Here is a 22,770-nt window from a genome sequence, read left to right on the forward strand (position 1 = left end):
AGCTTAAATTCCTGGGAAGGAGCACCATGCTCCCGCAAACAGGATCCAGCACCCAGACAAGGCAATCCTGTTGTGTAGAAGGCCCCCACAGACTCACTGAGAACCTTGAGACGAGGCTGCATGTGCTAGTGTCGTTAGAGGACCCGTGGGGAAGCCCTGTGGCTTGACCATCTTTGGTACCATCACGTCAGGTCTAAACTATCACTTCCTCATCCCCAGCAACCCGTTCTTTCCTTGGTTTTAATGAACTTTTCTGAGTGCCATTCTCTACAAATTAACCCCTGACACACGGCCTCCCATGGCTCCCCGCTTCCTTTGAAATCAAGTCACTTCAGCCAGCCCACCCAGCTCCCTTCCCCGTGCTGTCCCTGGCTGCACCTCTGCATGTGTTGTCCCCTCTGCCTGTGTTCTTTCTTCTTTGCCTGGCAAATGCCTGCACTTTGACCAGGTCCTCCCTGATCTGTCAGGTGTTGAACTTCCAACAGTGGCTTTAGATATGCCTCATATATCTTTAGATATGATAGTTTCTTGCTATTCAGCTTGTTGTACCTGTCTCTTTCTAAGCTCTTTAGAGATAAAGCCTGGGTCTTAGTTTTTGCATTCTTGTTACCCAACCTCCGCTGTCCACCTCCAATAAATCCTCTCAATCTTAGAGTACTGGCGAAGAAACTAAAGTTCAGAGAACTCAAGTAACTTTTCAGAGGTCACACAGCTTGGAAGTTGGATGGCCTAAGAAACAGGATTATCTATAAGAGAAAAGGATAACCTTAGGGCTCGAAGACCTATTGAAGCCAGAGCCAGTGAGTGCAGGTGGCCCAATAGAAGCCCTGCTTGCAGCAAACCCTTTTGTTCTTGGATACAGTCTAGAGAAGAAAGACTGCATGAAATGTCCCGAGTGTTTTCTGGGGTGGAGACATCCCAGATTTTGGCTAGTGAGATTGGGATCCCCGAGTCTGAGGGAGGAAGAGGAGCCTACAGATTGAGCAGGATCAGAGAAGTACATGGGGCATCTTCCAGGTCCCCCAATACGACCCATACCTAGTTCTGAGAAAGTGGAGAAAGAGGAAGCCCCAGATCTTGATTCCCACTGATTCACGTCAGCTCCCGGCACCCCGTCTGCCCTAAGGCATTAGCCCTTTATGGCTTCATATTAATCTGCAGGCACTTATTGCTCTGCAAGGCTGTTTTGACAAAAGTTCATTATCAAGACTGCTAAATGCTTTTAAAGCATTGATTGGGCGAATTATTACATCACTGGGGTAGACACTGTGTTTGAAGATGGATGGTGTTGCTCAGACCATTTGAAATTTTCCTTCTTTTAATTGGATCGATCCCCAGAATAAACGAAGTTTAATTGAATTTTGAGGAAAATTGAGCAGTTGTTTGTGAGTCTCTGTCGATAAGCATTATTTCAATTACACGGTGATAAGTGAGCGGGGGTGGGGTGGCGGTGGGAGACTGGGCTGGGGGAGGTTTTGTCTGCTGCACCGCAGACTGGGTGAGTGTTTCCCCGAAGTCAGTCCCACCTCTGGTCCTGCTCATTCAGGAACTCTTTACTGAAAGTTGACTTTCTGCCCTAGCCAACCTGTATTGGTCAACTCCTTTCCTGGTGGCTCGCATGACCAAAGCCCAGAAAGGCAGGATCTGTACCTCATGTACATGCGTGTGAATTCTGATCAACTGATGGTGTACTCCAGTTAAGGATTGCATACATCCAAAGCTCAGCTTCCCCCTTACCCTTGGGAGTGCGATGGCCCCTGCCACGTGACATTGAAACAACGTGCACCTGCAGCTCTACTGGAAGGCAGTGTAGCTCTAGTCTCAGGCCAGAAGGGAAGCAGCCCTGAATGTATGTCAGATGATAAAGGGAGACCTTGAGGCCATCATTGAGTTATCCTTTCTCCTTTTCTTTTCTTTTCTTTTCTTTCCTTTCCTTTCCTTTTCTTTTCTTTTTCCTTCCTTCCTTCCTTCCTTCCTTCCTTCCTTCCTTCCTTCCTTCCTTCCTCCTTTCTCTCTGATAAGTTCTCACTATATAGCTCAGGCTGCAGGTAGAGGTGGCAATGTATTCATTGAGTGTCAGATGCATAGGCCATTGTGGCTGGTACCTGATGAACAGGAGAAATCACAGGTCAGCAAAGGACTGACCACAGATGAACTTGGGACCAAACTCATATCTACAGATCTCACTCTAGGACCTGATCCGTTTGATCAGCTTTCCTTCAGTCTTTTTCGGAGTCCTGTGCAGATCAATGGGAAATCACCCTGTGCCCTCTGCTTCCTGGGGCTGTTATGAGAAGGCAGCAGCAGTAGAATTTCTTGGGATTGGTTCAGAGTCCCCTGATCCTTCAGAGTGGAGCTTTCCTAAGTGGGATGAATCTTTCTCAGGGCTTCCTTCCTATGTAGCCAAGGTTCAGAAGGTAATTGAAGGTAGCCAGTGGGCCTCAACTAGGGGTGATTTATCCCCTAGTGAACATTTGGCAATGTTCAGAGACATTCTCAATTATTGAAATTGTAAAGTAGTGTTTCTAATATGTAGTGGGTAGAGGCCATGGATGCTATTATTCTTCAGGGCGGAGTATAGCATCCTAAACAGAGAATTGTTGAGTCAGTGGGGTTGATTCTAAGTCAGGTTCCCCAGGTAGTCCTGGCAGTAGACACTGCCCAGTTTACACTCACAGCTAGGACATTGTCAAACCTTTCACAAGCCATGGGAAACTTCTTGACCAAACTGCACCACATTAATGACTTGATCCCTGGTTTATCCTGTTTTTGCTCCATCTTTCCCAGACTTCAGGGAGAGCCACAGCCCTAGTTAAGGGCCTCAAGACCGCATGTGCTTCAGGGTACTCTCTAGGACTTCAAGTTTATCATGGCTACATATTTGGCCCCACCTTCTCATAAATCTAAGTACTTGGATAGCAGACACCCTGTGTGATATGGTGTGATTTTAATAGTCCCCCCACTGGTCACTAATTGCAAAGAATAAAATAAAACATCATATTGCTACCAAGGCTGCATTGCAGCTTAAATCATCAAGATCACCTTCATTTCCATTCATACAAGTGTGTGAAACAAACCCATCAGAAACAAGTATGTTCCCAGCTCGTGAGCACAGATGGTGACAAACAGCCTTTCCTTTTCCGGAGCGTCTTCTTCTCCCTGGGAACTTTATGGAAATGCCTCTGGACCTCTCAAGGCACCTTCAGGCCAATTCCATTTCTCCTGGCCACTCTTCTGGAGATGGAATTGGAAGAGTGTGGGCAGCTTGGGGGCCACAGCCTCCTGACCAGGGGACCAACTGAACTGGAAGTCAAACCATTCCCATGCTTACGTGCCTGCTTTTGTTGCTCACACTCTGTTGGCTGTGCTACTCCTAAAGGCACTGGGGTCTCTCACAACACATGGTTCTGTTGATTCTCCTGACTCCTATGGTTTTTGCCCCCTCTATTGAGCAGAATGTCCCCTTTGCCATGAATAACCTGTGTCCATGCAGCAACTTTTTTTCCTTCTATCTTGAGACAGAAGAACTTGCAGTTCACACCTGTGAATTTAACATATGCTCCCTGGTTCCAGCTCAAACGTTACTTCCTCTGGGAGAATCTTTCTTTCCTCTGGGGCTCCCCTGTTGTTGCTGGTATTCTCAAAGCCCTGTGTCCACATTGCTCATGAGCTGGTTGTGCAGGGCAGAGCAAATGGTTATTCATTTACACAACCTATACAAAACCAATGCCCTGCGATCAAAGGAATTTAGAACAACTTAAATTATTTATTGAAACTGCTCAAAGAATGTTAAAGATCTAAATATTAATTCACAGCAGAGCTTCTTGCATTTTCCTTTTCTTGTTTTTAGCCTTCTTCCTCTATCTCTGCTTGGAACTTTTTTTTCCCTCCTTATAATGCATGAAAATTCTCTCTGGACAAAACTGCTCATACCTCTTGGCTCCCTTTTGCCTCTCTTCCTTTCAACTTCTTTCCTTCTAAGTGGTTTTCCTTCCCTCCCAAATGTGAGCTAAGAACCAGAATCTTAGGGCAATTACTAGAAGATTTAGGACCTGGCTGGGATGGCAGCAGAGAAGGAGTCAAAGGAGTAAAAGATAAATGCATGCTTCAAGAGACACAGACACCTGTAGCTTCAACATCCTTCTCCTATGTTGTTTTCTGGTCTTTGCTGATATTCACCTGGGCCTCAAGCCCCATGTTTCTCTCCCCATTCCTCTCACTCAGAGAGAGATGGAAGCATCACATTAGGTGTGTTGCAAGACATGCATACTTAGCCTAGATCCTTGGGTCCATGCTGAGAGACATATGGGGAATGCATATGTGTGCAATCTGGGACTTGTTGCGGTCACTCTCCGTTGGGTCTGCATCCACTGAAGTTGCTTTTTTTCCCTTGTGGCTCACATTGGTTTGTTTTTGTTTTTCATATGTAAACAGAGATGTTATTTTTTTTACATGTTCGCCACATCTCAAAACAGATTTTTAATTATACATCTCAGTGTTTTTAATGCGAACATATGAACAGCTATCAAAAGTGCAGATAAATGTGCTACTTTGCCAACAGTTTGTCACAATATTTACTTTTTACAAAGCATTCTGGGGATGCAGTCTTATATATCCACATTTGAAGGCTGTTTTGGATTATCTGTCAGTGGCATGGTCAGTATTTTGAAAGCTGAGAAAGAGAGGGGCTAGGGTTTGTACTGTCATTGTTCGAGTGGGTAGAGTTTGGAATACATTGTGATACCTCTGCCTAAGATGTCTGTACATTAGGAATGGAGGGGGGTTGACTCTTCAGGGAGAGCTTTCAATATGCCAATCAGTTATGTTCCAAAGGTGGTGTGGACCTGCCTGCCTACCTGCTTGCCTTCCTCTCTCCCTTTCACCACTGATCAGATTCTCAGTACTCAGTCTGGAAACAGAAATTGAGTTGAGGCTTTGAGACAGAGAAGCTCCAAATCACGACAGGAGTAAGTGGTCACAGAAAGGTGTACACAGGTGGGGTCCAGAGGGTAGAGATCTGAGGTATGCTGGCTAGTTTTATGTCAACTGAACATAAACTCACCAGAAAGGAGGGAACCACAATTAAGAAACTGTCTCCAGGCTGGGTAGTGGTGGTGCATACCTTTAATTCCAGCCCTTGGGGGGCAAAGGCAGACAGATCTCTGTGAGTTCAAGGCCAGTCTGGTCTATAAGAGCTAGTTCCAGGTCAGGCTCCAAAGCTACAAAGAAACCCTGTCTCGAAAACAAATGAACAAACACAAACACAAAACAAAGAAACCAAGAAAATATCTCCAAAGGATCAGGCAATGGGTAAGCCTGTAACACATTTTCTTAATTAGTGATGGATGGAGGGTGGGGAGGTGGGGGTGAGTCCAGCCCATTGTGGGTGGGACCAACCCTAAACTGGTGGTCCTGAGTTCTATATGAAAATAGGCTGAACAAGTCATGGGCAGCAAGCCAGTAAGCAGCACCCCTCCATGGCCTCTGCATTAGCTCATGTCTCCAGGTTCCCGCCTACTTGAATTCCTGCCCTCACTGCTTCTGATGATGGAGTTTGTTCTATGGGACTGTGAGTGAAATAAACCCTTTCCTCCCCACTTGCATTGGGTCATGGTGTTTCATCATAGCAATAGTCACCCTGTGTAGGACATGAGACTTGGTATCTTGTACACAGAGTGTTGGTAAGTCCCTAGTCTTCCCTCTCCTAAGGGGAGAGAAGCACTCCATTATCCTGAGATAGGGTTTTAAGGTTTTCTATGGTTTGCATAGTGGTCAGGCAAAGACTTTCTCCTCCACGTTCAGGTGGGTGCTATTCTTGCCTGCTCCGATGAGTTGGCCTTTATCCTGTGCAGCAGTATGGACTCATAGGGGCAGGGTAATACTCTTAACTCTGAGATTTAGCTTTGGCCCAAACCCAATCTCTGTTCTGGAGTTCAGTCTAAGATGTCTACAGGACCAGAAAAGTCATGTCACACATGGCTTTTGTATGTTCCTGAGGTTGTAAGGGTGCTGTCTAGATTGGTTTTATGATGGGGGGTATCTGACAGCCACAGGCTAGGTCAGCAACTAAATAGTGTGTGAGTACTGTGTGTGTGTGTGTGTGTGTGTGTGTGTGTGTGTGTGTGACTTCGGAGACAGTCTGTCACTAGCCTGGAACTCATCAAGCAGACTAGGCTGGTAGAACAACAAGCCCCAGGGTCCTGTCTCTACGTCCTCAGCAGGGTAAGACACCTACCTACCTCTCCCAGTGGGGGGCTCGACATATAGAGCATGGCCCAAGCACAAGGGATCAGAGAATATTTCTCACCTGTGTGGAGTCAAGGACAGGCCAGACACATGAAGGACAGGTATGCCCCTACACCCCCAACAGTCAAAAGCCATGCTTGGCCAGGCCCCCTCCTCTTTGGGTCACATGTCACTGTAATCTTTCTGGTTTCCTGGGTCTCGTATGCTGGGTATCTTCCACCTGTACTGAGTTCCTCTCCGGGTACTCCAGAAGTACAAGCATGTTTCCAGAAGTTTAGACAGAATCCTCACTTCCTGACACAAGTACAATCTCCAAGCAGTGGGCTAGGTCACACCTGCTTAGCAGTTTGTAGTTCCGGAGGCAGAAGTCTGAATTCTATTACTTGGCTGACAGGGTTTTAGTAGGGGCATGCTCCTTCTGCAGGCTGTGGGAATTCTAGGGGAATGTGTGTGTTCTGAACTTTCTCAGCTTCTAAAGGTGACGTGCGTTCCTTGACTCGTAGTCCCTTCTTCCACTTGCAAAGCCAGCAGCACCTCCCCTAACCAGGGTCACCCTTCTTGTGCTTGCACTGGGGCCCCTGAACGATTCAGGAAAATCTTCCCATCTTGATGTCCTCAATCATTTGCAAAGTCCCCTTTGTCTCATCAGGTGTCGGTCATCTGGATGGAGACGTCTTTGGGGGACCCATTCTGCCTACCACAGACTTCTTTGCTGGGCTCTGCCTTTTTAGATTCTTTTCTTACTTGAAAAATCTCAAACTCCTAAAGCCTCTACCTTTCTCCCCCAAATTGTCTCGAGGTCTACAATCTTTCTTCCTTCCTTCCTTTTTTTTGTTTGATTTTTCAAGATAGGATTCCTCTGTGTAGCCCTGGCTGTCCTGGAACTTGTTCTGTACACCAGACCGGCCTCAGACTCAGAGATCTGCTTGCCTCTGCCTCTCCAGGACTGGGATTAAAGGTGTTTGCCACCATGCTTGGGTAGATCTATAATGTTTAAACCTCAGGAGAAACCTTGGAACTCACTTATTGGTGGATTGGAAGTCACAGGGACGCCCTTATCCCTCCCTTGGGAGTCTGGAGACAGTGATAGGAATAAAGGCATCGAGTCCCCCCTTTTACACCAGCATCATGTTGAGGTTCCCTCTAGACCGAGCTGGTTCTCAGGGTTGTGCTTGGTATTTGCTGCCTGGCCTGCTGGGCCGTAAGTCTTCAAGTGTAATTTAGGACAATTAAAATGAAGTGCTAGCACACGGCATGTTTCCCTCGCGATGGATGATGATTCTCTAGTATTGTGTGTAGCTGAGCAGCTGGGTCCCTTGATCCATCAGAGGCAGGCGATGCCAGCCTCCAAGCTCACGGCTGATCTCCCACGCAGAATGAATTAACGTGGCAGATATAATTTCCCTGGGTCAGCATGCTTCACCCTGCAGATCCATCTCGGTTGGAGTGCGGGGGAGGCTGAGTGAAGCCACCTGCTTGCCTGGCCATAGAGACTTTGTCTAGGACTGTCTGCCTAGCCCCCACCCCCAACCCTACCCCCATGCACCCAGCTTCAGCTTCTGAGCAGAGAATTGCTCTCTCCTGCCTAATCACAGGGGGGAGGGGACTCAATCAACTTGGGTGTAAAATTCTAGAGTCCTTTGGAAAATGCGATTGGAACTGAATTCGCCTGTTAACATCTCCTAGTTAATTATCATGGGCTGTATTTTTGGCATCAGGGCTGAGCTGGAGGAGAGGAGGGGGGTCGGGGTGGGCTCTTCGTCACAATACCAGTTTTAGGAGTCGTTTATCTTGTCTTTTAGACTAATTATCCCAAACTCACCACTAGGCTGTCACACTTACATGCTCCAATAAATGTAGTTTTAAATCAGCCACCGACTTTGCGGCTGGGGTGGCAGCGTCCCTGGTTCGTGTCTAACTAGGGCCATCCATCTGCAATCATGGCACTGAGGGGAGGTGGCACTGTTCGGCCTCTATGAATGATCATGCTTATTTATATGCAAATACGTTTGACAAATCAATAATGTATGATGTAGCTGTATGGTGTGTGTTAGCACATGGGCTGGCGATCCCAGGTGGGGGTCCAGGGAAGGGCCTTTTGGCCTCTGGCTCCTTCAGATGAGCCTTCCCTTATATCTGCCCTTCTCTGCCATCTTCAGCTCCCAAGACTCGCAAGTTCAAGGCTCTTTTCCTTTTTCAGATCAGGAATTTATCCAGCTCTATCTTCATCCAATCTTTTGCTCTGCTTTTGTTAGGTCTTGGCCCTCTTGTTAGACTAAGCACACCTGGTTCAACAAATATTTGCTGTGCACTCACTACTGTATCTCTGGATTTATATGGTTTTGTTGCCGAACCAAAATACCTGACACAAAACTTAACTAGGGAAGAATTTGTCTTGGTTTACAGCTCACGTTGGGGAAGGTGTGGTAACAGCAGCAGGAGGCAACAGGTAGGTCACGTCATTGTCAGGAAGTGGGACAGGGCTATAAATCTCAAGGCCCAGCTCTAGGGACCTACTTCCTGCAGTGATACTCCACCCGCAACAGGCTCTACAACCTTCCCAAGCAGCACCACCAGCTGGGGACAAAACGTTGAAACGTGAGCCTGTGGGGCCGGTTCACATCCAGTCCACAGCGGTTCATGTATGAAACAAACCCTTTGACTGTGTACACTTTTCCCAAGCACTCTTCTGGAGTGGTTTATATGTTGTAACACGTAGTCCTCCTAATGTGTTCGTGTCAGACCCATTTTACAGACAGGGAAACCGAGGCACCGGTTGTCTAAAACTGTACAACATGAGAGCATGTTTTAAGAGGCAAAACCAGGCTAGGCCAGGCTCTGCTTTTATATCCTGGGCTTTATTGTGAAGGACAGTCTGTGTTGTGGGTGTGGAGTTAAAGATGGGACTGTGACATTGTGCAGCATTCGATCTGGGGACAAGAATACGAACAGAAGTCTAAGCAAGCAATGTACAGATGGGACTGGGCTATGACAACAATGCAGTCAGACAACTTAACCTGTCTGAGTCCTTTCAGTGGAGAGATGGTCAGTCCAAAGGGGGCATTAGCTCAAAGTTTTCCACTCTCAGGGACTTCTAATCTACTGCAGGGGTGTAACATGAAGGGGCCAGGCCTGCTTGTTTGGGTTTCTGTCCCGCCTGGTACCCCACAGCTGGCAAGCCCCAAAGAAATAACACAGAGATCTCTATAAGTTATAAAGCTGATTGGCCCATTAGCTCTAGCCTCTCACTGGCTAACTCTCACATCTTGATTAACCCATTTTTCTGATCTATGTTAGCCATGTGGCTCAGTACCTTTTTCAGTGGTTGCAGATTACTTCCTGCTGCTTCAGTGGTCTGGGCAGGAGTGGGAGGAATCAACTTCCTCCTTCCCAGAATTCTCCTGTTCTCATTACATCATTTCTATTTCCTGTCTGGTTTTCCCACCTTTACCTCCTGCCTGGCCAATCAGCATTTATTTAAAACATGATTGACAGAATACAGACAATACTCCCGCACCACAGGGGGCTGGCAATAATATTCTCAGATGAAGACTCAAAAGTAGTGTCAAAGTTAGGGAGAAGGATGACGAGGAAAGGCAGCTATTTTGATCTCAGGGAGACCTTCAACACAGATGGGGCACTAGGTAGTAGATGCCTATCTCGGTCAATACCACACCACCATGCTCAGGCACACCTTCCTCTTATTCCAACTTTACTGATGAGAAAGCTGAGACCCACTCCTGTTAAGTGGCTTAAGCAAGATTACACAGTGAGAGTGTAGGAGCGGGTCTTAGAGACGGATCTGCTTTCTCTGCTTCCTACTAAAGCCGAGTCCTTTGCAAAGCTGTGAAGCCTGTGGTTTACGACCACTGCAGGGGTCACCTATTAGATATTCTGCATATCAGATATTTATATTATGATTCATTACAGTAGCAAAATTACAGTTCTGAAGTGGCAATGAAATAATTTTATGCTTGGGGGTCAGCACAACATGAGGAACTGTAGTAAAGGGTTGCAGCGTTAGGAAGGCTGAGAACTGCTACCTTAGAGTAGGGCCTGTCCAGGGACTGACTCAGACCCGTCCCCCATCTCACTCAGATCCACTCACCCTTGCTGATAGGTAGATTTGGAGCCACTGTATCCTCAGGGCAGCCCTGTCCTTCACCTGACAGTAGCCTCCCATGCCTCTCAGAAACAAGCCTGGTGTCTGCACACAGCCCACTCTGAGTTGTAGCCAAACTGAGCTACTACTCAGGTTGTTCCCTCAGCAGAACACTCCTCTTTGCTGAGACAATGCTCTCCTGCAAGTCTTTATACATATTTCCCTTCCTTGAAGATACCTCAGCAGCTTCCAGGAAAGCAAGAAAGCTGCCCCTCATTTGACTTCCATTTGCTCCATGTGGTAACTGCTTTCCAAGACAGCCTCCAAAGATCCTGGCTTCCTGCTACTCATATCCTTCTGGTCCACTCCTATACTGTGCCATTTTTTTTCATGCGATCATCAGGACACAACCAAAGTGATGGTTTGTGAATTCTGTGTGTAGCTCTTAAAAGACACCAATGATTTACCCTTTCTTTCTTTCTTTCTTTCTTTCTTTCTTTCTTTCTTTCTTTCTTTCTTTCTTTCTTCCTTCCTTCCTTCCTTCCTTCCTTCCTCCTTCCTTCCTTCTTCCCTTCCTTTCTTCCTTCCCTTCCTTCCTTCCTTCTTCCCTTCCTTCCTTCCTTCCTTCCTTCCTTCCTTCCTTCCTTCCTTCTTCCTTCCTTCCTTCCTTCCTTCCTTCCTTCCTTCTTCCTTCCTTCCTTCCTTCCTTCTTCCTTCCTTCCTTCCTTCCTTCCTTCCTTCCTTCCTTCCTTCCTTCCTTCCTTCCTTCCTTCCCTTTCCTTTTTTTCCTCTCTTGCTTGGGAAATGCCAGCTGCCGTGCTGGGAAGGCCCTCAGCTCTTCAGAAGGCCAATGTGGAATGAAGTCTCCTGCTGTCATTGCTGGTTTTCTGCCTTGGCATCAGACCCGCTGTGTATCCCCAGTGTATCCTTCCAGTCATTGCAGCCCTGGCTGACACCCTGACAGTCACCTTATAAGAAATCCTGGGCGAACTCAGCCAGCCAAACCAGTTCTAAATTCCTGGCTCACAGGAACTGTATTCGATAGTAAATGCTTATTGTTTGGAGCCACTAAGCCTGGAATAATTTGTTAAGTAGTCATAGACATTGACTATATTGAACAGATCCCCTTTTCAATATTTTCCCACTTGTCTGTGATCTCCCTGAGAGTGGGACTGTGTCTTTTTCTCAGTCTTGTCTTTACCACTTGGCAAGGTGTCTGGAACCTGGCAGATAAAAGAAGTTGATTTTTACCTGCCTGATTCCAGGGAGGAGGGTCTCCAGACCCTTCACAGGGAGGGGCTGTACAGACTGTATAGATTCCTGCTTTGTTTTCTTGGAAAGAGTGCTCTCTTCCCTGAGACAACTATGCCATTCTGTTCTCTGTTCTCTGCCTTGCTGTTTCTTTTGCATGACTTGGAAGCCACCATGGGGTGACTCGAACAGGTTCTCTTTTCTGCAGAAGTTCCCAAGATCCAGAAGCTAGTGGCGGGAAGCAGCTATTCGGCTGACTTGTAAAAGCAGTGACAGGCTGTGCCCTGATGCTGGGGTGGGGGCGGTTATCAGTTCCAGTTTGCAGCTCCCTTCCTGGCTGTGGAGGCTGTTCCTGCTGTACGGCTGGAGATTAGTGCTGGTTCTCCCTAGCCCTGGTGGCTAGTCCCAGCTCTGGGTTGGAGACATTTCACTTCTTGCAGGGCTCATGGCCATGAAATATTCAGTGACAGTGACTTCTCTTCTCATATTTCTTCATATTCAGGGTGGCCACTCAATTGATATGTAAATAAAGTGTACTAGCATCGAGCCTGTCCCACGCTGCATTATTTAAGCCTCAAAACGATGCATCATCCGTCATGGGGCCCATTGGAGGGACCCTGCTGGGCGCTGGGCAATAAAGCCCGCAAGAGCCTCATCAGAAGCAGCGGGTGGCCTAGTGGAAGTTCATTTATGCATGAAATATTCAGCCAGCAACAGTACCAGTCTTAAACATCAGTAATTGGGGGGTTTCTATTGCTCCTAACTAGGGCCTCTAAATTATTGCAAAAGACTGGCCAATTTACAAATTACACATATTTGTCATGCTCTTGTACCTTTCCTGAGCTAACCGAAATGGCCCGTGTTGTGGCTGTGCTCATATTCACTGTGGTGCGCAGTGCCCAGAGGATCTGACTCCTCTGTGGAGCAGAGCGGAACCTACATCACACAGGCAAGCCCTGCCTGCCGTTCATCTCCTAATCCCCACTGATGACACTGCCCCCTTCATGGACCACTCACCGCCTCCTTCTTCTGCTGAGGCCAGGTGTCGAAGGAGTCAGACACACCCCAGGGGCTCCTGGCTCCACTCTGCTCTTTCACGTGCTTGTGTAGCTCTGTGTCACGTAATTTCCCATTCAACAAACATTTCCAAAGCATCTGGGTGAGATGGCCGCAACACAGACCCAAAGCAGAGGTCTTCGAGGCACCTAGAGTCCCATCTGGATTGCCGAACACTGGAGTACTGTCTGCAGCTGGCTTCTCCTAGGCAGACTCTGAGCCTCCTGGCTGCAAATGATTTGCTTGGGAGGTAGCCTCTGCAAACAGTGCTGGGGCTATGAACATGGGCAGGGAAGGGGAGGAAGTTCCTGGAGGAAGTGTTAGTAAGGATGGCAACTGGGGCTCAGTCTCTAGGGCCTCATGAGAAATGGTGTTGAAAGCACACGGGAGTTAATCCCATTAACAGGGAGGGGGAGGCTGGGGTATTCATCCAAACTTAGGGGGACACCGTAGAGAGGTTTCCTCCTTGTACAGCGGGAGGGATGCTGGCAAAGGCAGTAGACTTGGTGTCTTCCCCAGCGTAAACCTGAGGGAACCAGCAAGTGTCTTATAACCATCTGGATGGGGTGGGTTTTTCTTCTCTGGATTCTGGCACAGTCCCTACGTTCATTGTTACTTCAGGTTTTCTGGGGTGAGGCGGGGATGTAGAGGCCGTTATGGGGGTGGCTGCTAACCTTTCTGGCAAAGGGGTTCCTGCCCTTTGGATGAGTGCTGCCTACATTGGGCAAGAGCTGGGAGAAGGACGATGATAGTGGGAAATCTCCGATTACCCCAAGAATGCATTTTCACCCAGCTGGTGACAGCCTTCTGGTCCCCATGATGTCACCTTCGCAGAGAGGACTTTCTTACCACCCATCCCGGAGGTCATCCCCACCCCTTACTTATCAGCTTGCCTTTGTCATCTAGGCTTCTCCACTCCCCAGGAATGGATAGCCGATCTGCTCCACTTACTCCTGCACCCTGGCAGCTCTCTTGATACCCGGCTTGCTCCAAGGGTGAGCAAGTGCCTGAGGTGGGTGTTTCGATTCCTCCTATCACAGATACAGTGGAGTTGAGAGATGCTGAGGGAGTGGACCATGTGGTGGAGTCAGGGCTGGAATCCAAGCACTGACCCACCCCAGTGTTGTCAGCGAGAATTTTCTCTTCTAAACCCTTGGTACCCCCCATAAGCATTATCTTCCCTTTGAACTGGGGAATCTCCTTGAGGCCAAATTCAGCACTGAGAGACACAGGACATGAGTTCCTGAAAGCTCAGCTCTCTCCTTCCTCGTGGCCAGGCCCAGCAGGCTAGAGTATGGCTACTGTGTGAGGAAGCTGTTTCCTGCCCCCATAGGGACATACTGCCAGGCACTGAATCTCTGTCTCAGCTACTAAAGGAATTCAAGTTCCCAGGGAAGAGAAAAGATCCAGGAAACCCTTTAGGAGCAAAGTATTTTTTGGATAACTCCTTAAAGGCATTTCCTGTACAGGTAGCCATTTCTTTTTCTTTTATCTTTTTATTACCATATATTAATTACACATGATATTGGATTTCATTAGGACATTTCCATATATATGTATAAGTATACATATTCATACATACACATATTCAATATTACCCTTTCTTGTCTCCTCCCATCCCTTTTTCTTCCCAGGAACTAGCTAGTCACTCTTCTACTTTCATTGAGTGTGTGTGTGTGTGTGTGTGTGTGTGTGTGAGAGAGAGAGAGAGAGAGAGAGAGACAGAGACAGAGACAGAGAGACAGAGAGAGACAAAGAGAGAAAGAGAGAGATAGAGAGAGGCAGGGATGAGACCCACTGTGATTAAGATCACTTATATGAGCATGGGTATCTTACTATTGGGTACACTACTGAAGGAAATATCTTTCTGCCCCTAGTAACCATCAGGAATGAGTGGGCAGGGTCTCTCCTCCATGATGACGCAGGTTTTGCCCAGGAGACAGCATTCCATTCCTTTCTCTGGCTTTTACATTCTTCCCCCTTTTCCATGATGACCTCTGAGCCTGGGTGGTGGTGGTGGTAGCTGGGGAACAAACTCTGGTCCTACCCTATCAGCCAATTTCTTGCTCCACACTTTTGTGTGTGCTGTCTCCAGTGCCAGGAAAGAGCTGGGGAAACCTCTCTTTGCCTTTGTATTTTGTTTAAGCATTCCCAGTTCTGGAAACCCTGGTCATGTCCTTTTCTTTGCTTTTTCCTAGAACTGAGAATGGTTTGCTTCATGCAGATTGGAGCTCCTTGAGGGCAGACCCAGGCTCATTTACCGTGCAAACCTTAGCTCAGATGAGCAGCTGGAAAACGTGGGTGGGATGAATTAGAATAACACATCATTTGGTTCACTTCCGAGATCTGTGCCCTTTTAATCCACATGCCCACATTCAACACTCCTAAGAGGTCTGTGCACGGACAGACGGTAGGGGGATTTCTGTAAGGAAAAAAGGAAACAGCATTCTGGTTTGATCTGGGCAGAAGAACATCGGTTGCTACTCTCCTCCTTTCATATGCCAGTGGTCTCTGCATTTTGCCCTTTCAAACTGCCCTGGGTCCAGCCAGGAGTTGCCTGCTTCTCTTCCATTTCTAAGCATCCCAAACAAACTTCCTATTAATGCTCGCCTGATGCAAATGTCAAATGGTCCTGTGTGGATGCTATTAAAATAATGAATGCAGAAGGGGATAGATGAACAAGGCTGGGAATCGATCTTGGACCCCTGATGAGATCATTAAGAACTGGGGGGGGGAGGGGAGGGGGCATCATTCTCACAGGTTGAAATTTCACTAGTGCCTCTTCTTCCCCTCCATCAACTCCTCTCCTCCTTCCTGTCTCCCTGTTGATTTATGGGCTGGACGCCTCCCCTCCCCCCACCCATTACCTTCAATGCAGTGCTAACTCACCATGGAAAATCTATTTGTGTCAGATGGAATTTTATCTTGGCCTAGGAATTAATGCAGTTTGTAAAAGATGTTTTAATCACACTTTTCTTAATGCAAGAGTATTGCATTAAGAAAAGAAGAGAAAAGAAAAGAAAAGAAAAGAAAAAAAGCTGCCCCAAAGACCCAGGCAGGTATCATCATGAAGATGTTCTTAGTTTCTTCATGGGGAAGGACACATAGCAACTGGTCTAGACTTGGCCACGACCAAGGATGGTCATATACGGTGGAAGAAGAAGAATCTGTCCTGGGAGGTTACAGCGAGATGAGGGACAAGGGTGTGGAGAGTGCTTTAAATTAAGTCCTTAAGAGACACTGATTCATGGTTATTGTCAATGTTTCTTTTTGGACTTACGTTCTCACAACTATAAAACAGAGATTTAACTTCTGATTTTTCTGATTCGATTCGTGGAAGAGGGAGCAGATGCGGGGATAAAGAAGCCTGGTATGCACAGGTCCAAATCCCAGCGGCTCCACTTCCCGGATGAGTGAGGAAGCCTCCCAGAGGCTCAGTGAAATGGGAGTTACCTTTGTTAGCTCTCCCTGCAGCAGGCGAGGACTGGACGAACAGATACCCAGGAAACCGCACAGTGTGAGGCTGGAGCGGAGGGAGCCCGTCCACGGTTGCTTGTTGCCCTTTATTCTGCCCATTTCCCTCTTCTCTAGAGTCGGAAGACATTAGGTAACATTGTAGCATTGACACTGCAGACTAGCAGGCACGCACTAGGCATTTTCCAAACGAACACTGAGTGGAAGACTAGCTTGTCTGGGCGATTACTGGTACAATCCACTATCTCTTTGGCCTATAAAGAAAATAATTCTGTGGAAAAGATACCACCCCTGCAGGTAGCTTGAAGGTTTGCTGTTTTCTTTGCAACCTGTCTGAATCCGCACCCCCATATTTATCCTCTCAATGCTGTTACTTTAATGCTTTTATTATCTGACTTTTTAATATTTACTTGTTTGCTCTTTGCCTATCGTTCCACTAGATTCAAAGCTTCCTCATGGCTTATGCCTTTCTCACATACCATCGTATTGTTAGGACCTGGCAAATAGTTAATGATTAAGAAAACATTGGTTGAATGTCTTTATTAAGAAGCGAATATACAGAATAAACAGAGTGGCTTCCTTTGTGGATCCCTGCTTGTCTTTGTACGTGTCAGGGACTCAGCACTGGGACAGCCTACTTCAGGAGTGGAAGTGATATTTTGTTTGTGTTTTAACAAATGAAGCTTGCCTGAAAATCAGAGCGCAGAGCTAAGCCATTAGTTGCCCACAGAGGCCAGGTAGGGGTGGCACACACCTTTAATCCCAGCTCTTGGGAGACAGAGGCAGGTGGATCTCTGTGAGTTCAAGGCCACCTTATGCTACACTAGATTGTTCCAGTCTCAAAGAGAAACAGAGCCAGGAAACAGTGGCTCACACCTTTAATCCCAGCACCAGGTCGGTGGTGATAGGAAGTGAGATGACTGGGCGGAGAGAGGAATACAATAAGGTGGGAGGAGCCAGGAGCTCAGATGCAGTCTGGAGATGTAGTCTGAGGAGTCATAGAGACAGGATCACCCCTTTTGGTCTGAGCATTAGTAGAGGTAAAAGGTCTCTCTCGTGGCTGGCCACACTGCTTCTCTGATCTGCTTTATTTGTGAGGTTACAACAAAATATCACTACAAGCTCATTCAAAGATCTTAAAACTGTAGCCAAAGGAGTAGGTGTGGCCAAGGGAGGTCACATGAGAGGAGATGGTTGAGAGAGTGATGTAAGATCCGTGGACATGGTAAAACACAATTCCCCTGCCTCGTTTGACCTGAAATGCAAAGACCAGCTCCTCTCTGGGAGTGGGAGGAAGGAAGAGGTTGGGCCTTGGAAGGCAGGCAGGAAAGGGTTTAAAAAGCGGCCCATGGCTGAGGAATTTCTGACCACATACCTAAGAGCCAGTTCTAAGAGCATAAGAAAGGGAGCACGCTGTGCTATTTGGTCCTGGTTTTATGGTTGGCTTCTCCTCCTGTCTTGCACCAGAGCTGGAGAAACAGAGTGGCTGCTGGGACCACGTCAGGTGCTGCCGCGGAGCCTCTTACAGGTGTGCACAGCTTTGGCGACCACAGAAGTTCCTATTTGTCACAGGCTCCATGATTGCAAAGCTCAGGGCTTTCACAGCTGCATTTGACTCAATCTCTGCTGTGATTCGGTTGGGGAAAAAGCTCTGAGCCCGGCTGTTGTGTGAGTGGAAAGCCAAAGGGTGGAAGGGTGAATGGGTATGTTCATTTACTCAACCATTTAGTCACGCCATTAATTAATTTGCTCAGCTGGGCTTTATTTGTTTGCTTGTTTTTCATCTTCTACATATTAATCAACATGTCAGGACAATGAATTTAATCATGCAAAAGACAGACATGGTATCTGCCAACATGAAGCTTATAGTCTAATGGAGGGAAACCACCCACAAGACTAATGCACACACACACAGAGAGACACACACACACACAAAATCTATAAACACCATGGTAACCTACAATGAAGGGAAATTTTGAGTATGTGTTGTTTTATCTTAGGCACAATGGCTGTGCCTAAATCTACTGCTATTTCATCCAGCAATTGCGACTCCACAGTTACCAGCCTGCTTCTCTGGCAGTCTCCTGGGTGCTCAGGCTGCAGCCTGGAGGGAATTCTGTTCCTGCAGGCATTGATTCTGTCACCGCTGCTAGAGGTAGCTTTAACTAAATCTCTATCATTCTATTTTTAAACAAAATCTAAGATTCAAAGTTTGGGGTGAAAACCTGCTAGTTCAGACAGGTTGAGTAGCATCTACTAACCTTCTCACCTTGCTGGCATCTCCCCAAAAGCCCATCCTTCTGCTCCGCCAAACCAGAAAAAGCCTTGCCTCTCCAAATCATTCCCTACTCCTTCCAGTGCCTCTCTCTATCTCTTCCAGATGCCCTCTGATGCTCTGTGGTTACTTTCTGCCAACTAGTTGCCAACTCAAGCTCCTAATCCATGGTTAATTTTATTTAATTAACACAAATGCAAACTCAGGGTTCACAGTGTGATTAAATATCTGCCAATAGATTATGTATCAGTTCTTGATAATCAGAGAATGCTGTATAACAAATTATTCCAAAAGGCCATGTCTCAAAACACTGTTTAATTAAGTCAACCTTTCGGGTTGGGTTCTGTGTGGTGGCTTTTCTTGCCTTGTCTAGATCCCTCTGGTGGTTTGGGGGTAGGATGGCTGCCCAAGATGGCTTTGCCTGAGACATCTTCCTGTTTACATCTTTTTCTGCAGGTGAAAGTAGAGAAGCCAGAGTCAAGGGAAAGAATGCAGCACTTCTGAGTGCCTGCAGGAGCCCTCTCTGATGACCGGGGCATTCCAGTTGAGCTAGGAGTTAGCCACTGTGTGTGGTTTGCTCAAGGAACCAGAAGGTCTAGAGAAGTGTGGGGGAGATGCCCAGCAGGAGCAGTGGAAGGGGAGCGCAGGGATGATGAGGGTGTTGGTAGAAGGGAGGGAGGTGGGAGGGAACTCTGGAGTGATGGGGCAGGATGAACTCTCTTCACTCTCAAAGTCTCATTTCTGGTCTCAGCCTTAGGAAGATGAAGATCCGGGAGGTGGATGAGTTTGCTCTTGCAGCTCATGCTGTGGTGGGGGTAAGAGGTCAGTGAGCAGAGGACGGCATGGGAGGAGGAGGGAGGAGAGCCACGGAAACAAGTGGAGAGATCTTTCCACGTAACCCCAGGGATGGGATGTCTCAAATCCAGCTGTGTGATCTTGGACTAGTCACGTCAACTCTCTGAGCCTGAGTGTCTTCTCACACCAAACGGGTACTTGAAACAGTATTTCCCATTTTCCAAGTTCAGTGAGGCTGCTAAGATGAAACCCGGAAGCCTAGTCAAAGTCAGGGCAGCAGATGCCATCAGGGAACACTAGCAGGACAGCTGCATTGGCTAGGGAACACTGTCTACACATAGTGCGAGGTGAACGTCCAGGGCATGCATGGCGGACAGTGGTACTGTTTTCTGTTAGGGTCAGGTGATGTGGGTGGTAAGCAGCCCTATGGACTTGGGGGCCTGGAAGAAGGCCTGGCATTCGGAGGGATGCTGGCCTGTCTCCACTCTGCCCTCCTGATCTGCAGGATCTGCCCATCTGTCAGGGACTCAGACTGTCAGGCAGGCTGGTGAGGGCCCCACGGGCAAGGGAGGCTTCTCTGACAGGGGAGTCCTTCACTGTCAGCAGCTTCGCCTCAGTGGGTTAATAAAGCCATCCATCACATCCTCCATGCCAGGTATCTAAATGCCTGTTTAATACCACCCTGGGGAGTGGAGTCTGTGCTGGGGATGTTCACCCGGCCAGGGTACTGGGGTGGGAGGAACTTGGTCTGGGGGTTTGCTGATGTCCAGATGTGAACCCAGCCCAGCATCTCCCATAGTCCAGCTGGCTTGAGTATCTGCAGGAGTCACTCATACATGGGGTTCTGCGCTAACAGCATAGTACACAGTTAGAACAGACACCTAGCAGTGCTGCTGGCTGGCACGTTTCAGTCTAACTACAGGTGTCTTGCTAGCCAAGTACTTACTATGTGCACATTGTCACATGAACTCACTACAGACTCTGTCCCCACAGTGCAGATGGCAAGACTTGTGTGGTCATGGAGCCAGGGAGCACAGGTCCGCCTCCCTCTGGAGCGTCAGTCATTCTTGGCTGTGATGTTTTTCTGGTTTCCTGGGCCAGGCGCTTTCACAGTAACATATAAATCCTCTAAGCTATGAGCTTCAGAAGGACCCATGCAAGGGCACACAGCCAGGAAGCTCAGAGCTGGGACTCAGCCCAGGTCTGTGTGAACCCCAAATCTGTGTTGTTGTTGTTGTTCTTATTGTTTTCTGCTAGAATAGTATGTTTTCAGCACCTTTCTGCCACAAACTTTCCTCCTAAAAAGCCTGATGTGGAATCCTGATGTAAAGAGCAGATGAGGAGGACTTCATTCTGGCTGAGCGAGGCCCGTCCTGCTGCCTCAGATGCAGTGGCTCAGACCCCGCTCACCTATGACCTCTTGCAGTTTTGGAATGTTAAGAACTCAGATGGGCCAGAGGGCTGATGGGTAGCTTCTACACTGATGCAGTATGGGAAAGTTAAAGGTTACAGCTGAAATCAGTTCCAGTGGCCGTGGCTGACTGTGGGTGGGTAGCCCCAGTTCCTCTCGTGTGGTCTCTGTGGGAGCCAGTCTGGGTTTTCAAACAGCTTAGTGATTAGGGTCCAATGGTGCCCTTGGAAAGTCACAGGGCCCTTTATGCTCTGGCCCTGGAAATGAGGCAGCATCACTTCCGGTTTTAGTTTAGAATAGGAAACAGACTGGAATGGGAGTGTGGGACTGGAAAGATCACTGGGACTGAGAATGAACCCAATTGGCTCAAGGAATAACAAAGAACTTGTTCGTCCTTTATTCTGACCCTCCTGGTTCACACCCACCAGCCCTCCACTCTGTCCCCTGCTTTGCTATGGAAGTAGATGCTTCTCTACCTGGTCCCCTTTCGCTCCTGGTAGCGCCTCCTGTTGGCTAGCTCAAAAATAGCCCCTATCCGTCTCTCCTTCAGGGGCCTCAGAGGTCCAATCCATCCTCCTTCTCACTTACTTTTTGAACAGCCGCTGTATTAGTTGGGATAATTCTGTCAACGCATGCCTTTTATGCCCAGAACGTGCCTGGTAAATTTGTTAAAGAATACCCCAGGCTAACACATCATTACACCCCCAAACTCATCTATCTTTTTATTCCGGATTAATTCTTTTTCTCCCTCTCTCTTCACCTCCTCCATAAATCCTGGTGCACTTAATTAATTTCAGTTCCACTGTAAGGTCCATAATACAGAATTGTTCAAGCAAACACAAAATTAATTATTCTATTTACAGCCTTCTCATTGAGAGGAGCATTTCATCTTTCATAATTACATTTTGGAACGTCCAATTATGAATTCAGGCGCCTGCTGTTTTGCATACAGGGATGGTCCCTGAGTGTCCTCGAGTAGGGGAGGTGGGCTGGTGGCTTCTTGTACTTGATGCTGGCACAGGCACTGCTGGTTTGACCCAAGAAGGAACTTTTATGAGGTAGGGGTATGATGGCAAAGTGGTTTCGAGCCTGGGGATGGGAGGCGAAAGAAGTTGAGGAAACAGGAAGGGAGAAAAGCAGATGATGTAATTGGGATTTCATCACAGGATCAAGAGTCTAAGGTTGGAAGAAGCGGATCCTTCATCTTGCCAGGTTGCCAGGGAGGATTCTTGAGTTTTCTACATGCCCAGGACACAGGTACTTGGTACTAATCTCCTGTTGTACTTCCTCGATCTTAGGTGTGAACCTTGGAAGCCTGGCTTTCCCTCCTCTCTACCTCTTGGTCACAGAGGACCACTTTGGTGGCCTGAGTCTTACCAAGCCATTGGGCTCTCAGCCTGGATATTTTGAGCAGAGTGGGGGAGCAACTCTCTCTGCTCCTTGGCCCTTCAATGGTTATAGGACAGTCATGCCTCTTAGATGAGAGACAAAGCCACTTGGCCTCTGTTTAGGGTCCTGCTGTAAACACCTAGGCTAGCCCAGGGGACAATCATCTGGAGCAGTGAGATACTTGTCACATAGAGAACTAAGATCAAGAGTCCTGTTTAATGATTTTAAGAACCATCAGTTTCCAATGAGCCACACAGACATGAAAGATTGTTTAAAAACAGGTTAAATGGCAGTAGAACATTTATTAAACAGGGTACTGTGGTATATGGCTTCAATTCTAGAATTCAGAGGCTGAGGCAGGGGGGTTTTAAGTTCAAGACCAGCCTGGGCTATATAGTGAGACCACCTTATAAAATTAAAAAAAAAAAAAAAAACTAAAGCTTGGTAAAAGGCAGAGTCGACGTCTCAGAGTGACAGTGTTGCTCAGACCCTCAGTGGTGGGGGGATGGCTCCCTCCTCCCATGCTGTCATTTATCTCCTTCCAGAGGGAATGAGTGCTCCCTTAGCACAGGGTGTCCGCCTTTCTCTTAAACATCCCACCAAGTTCCTATTACATGCCGAGCTTCACAGAGGGTATCTCACAGGGTCACTTTACATATACCACTTAGTTTACCTTTACAGCCGCTTTGTAGCATTCAGGGTTGAATTCTTGACACCCGGGACCCTCATCTCAGACAAATCTGGGCAGGTGGGTATGAAGAAGGCTAAAGC

This window comes from Arvicola amphibius, chromosome 5, assembly GCF_903992535.2.
Source record: "Arvicola amphibius chromosome 5, mArvAmp1.2, whole genome shotgun sequence".
NCBI lineage: Eukaryota > Metazoa > Chordata > Mammalia > Rodentia > Cricetidae > Arvicola > Arvicola amphibius.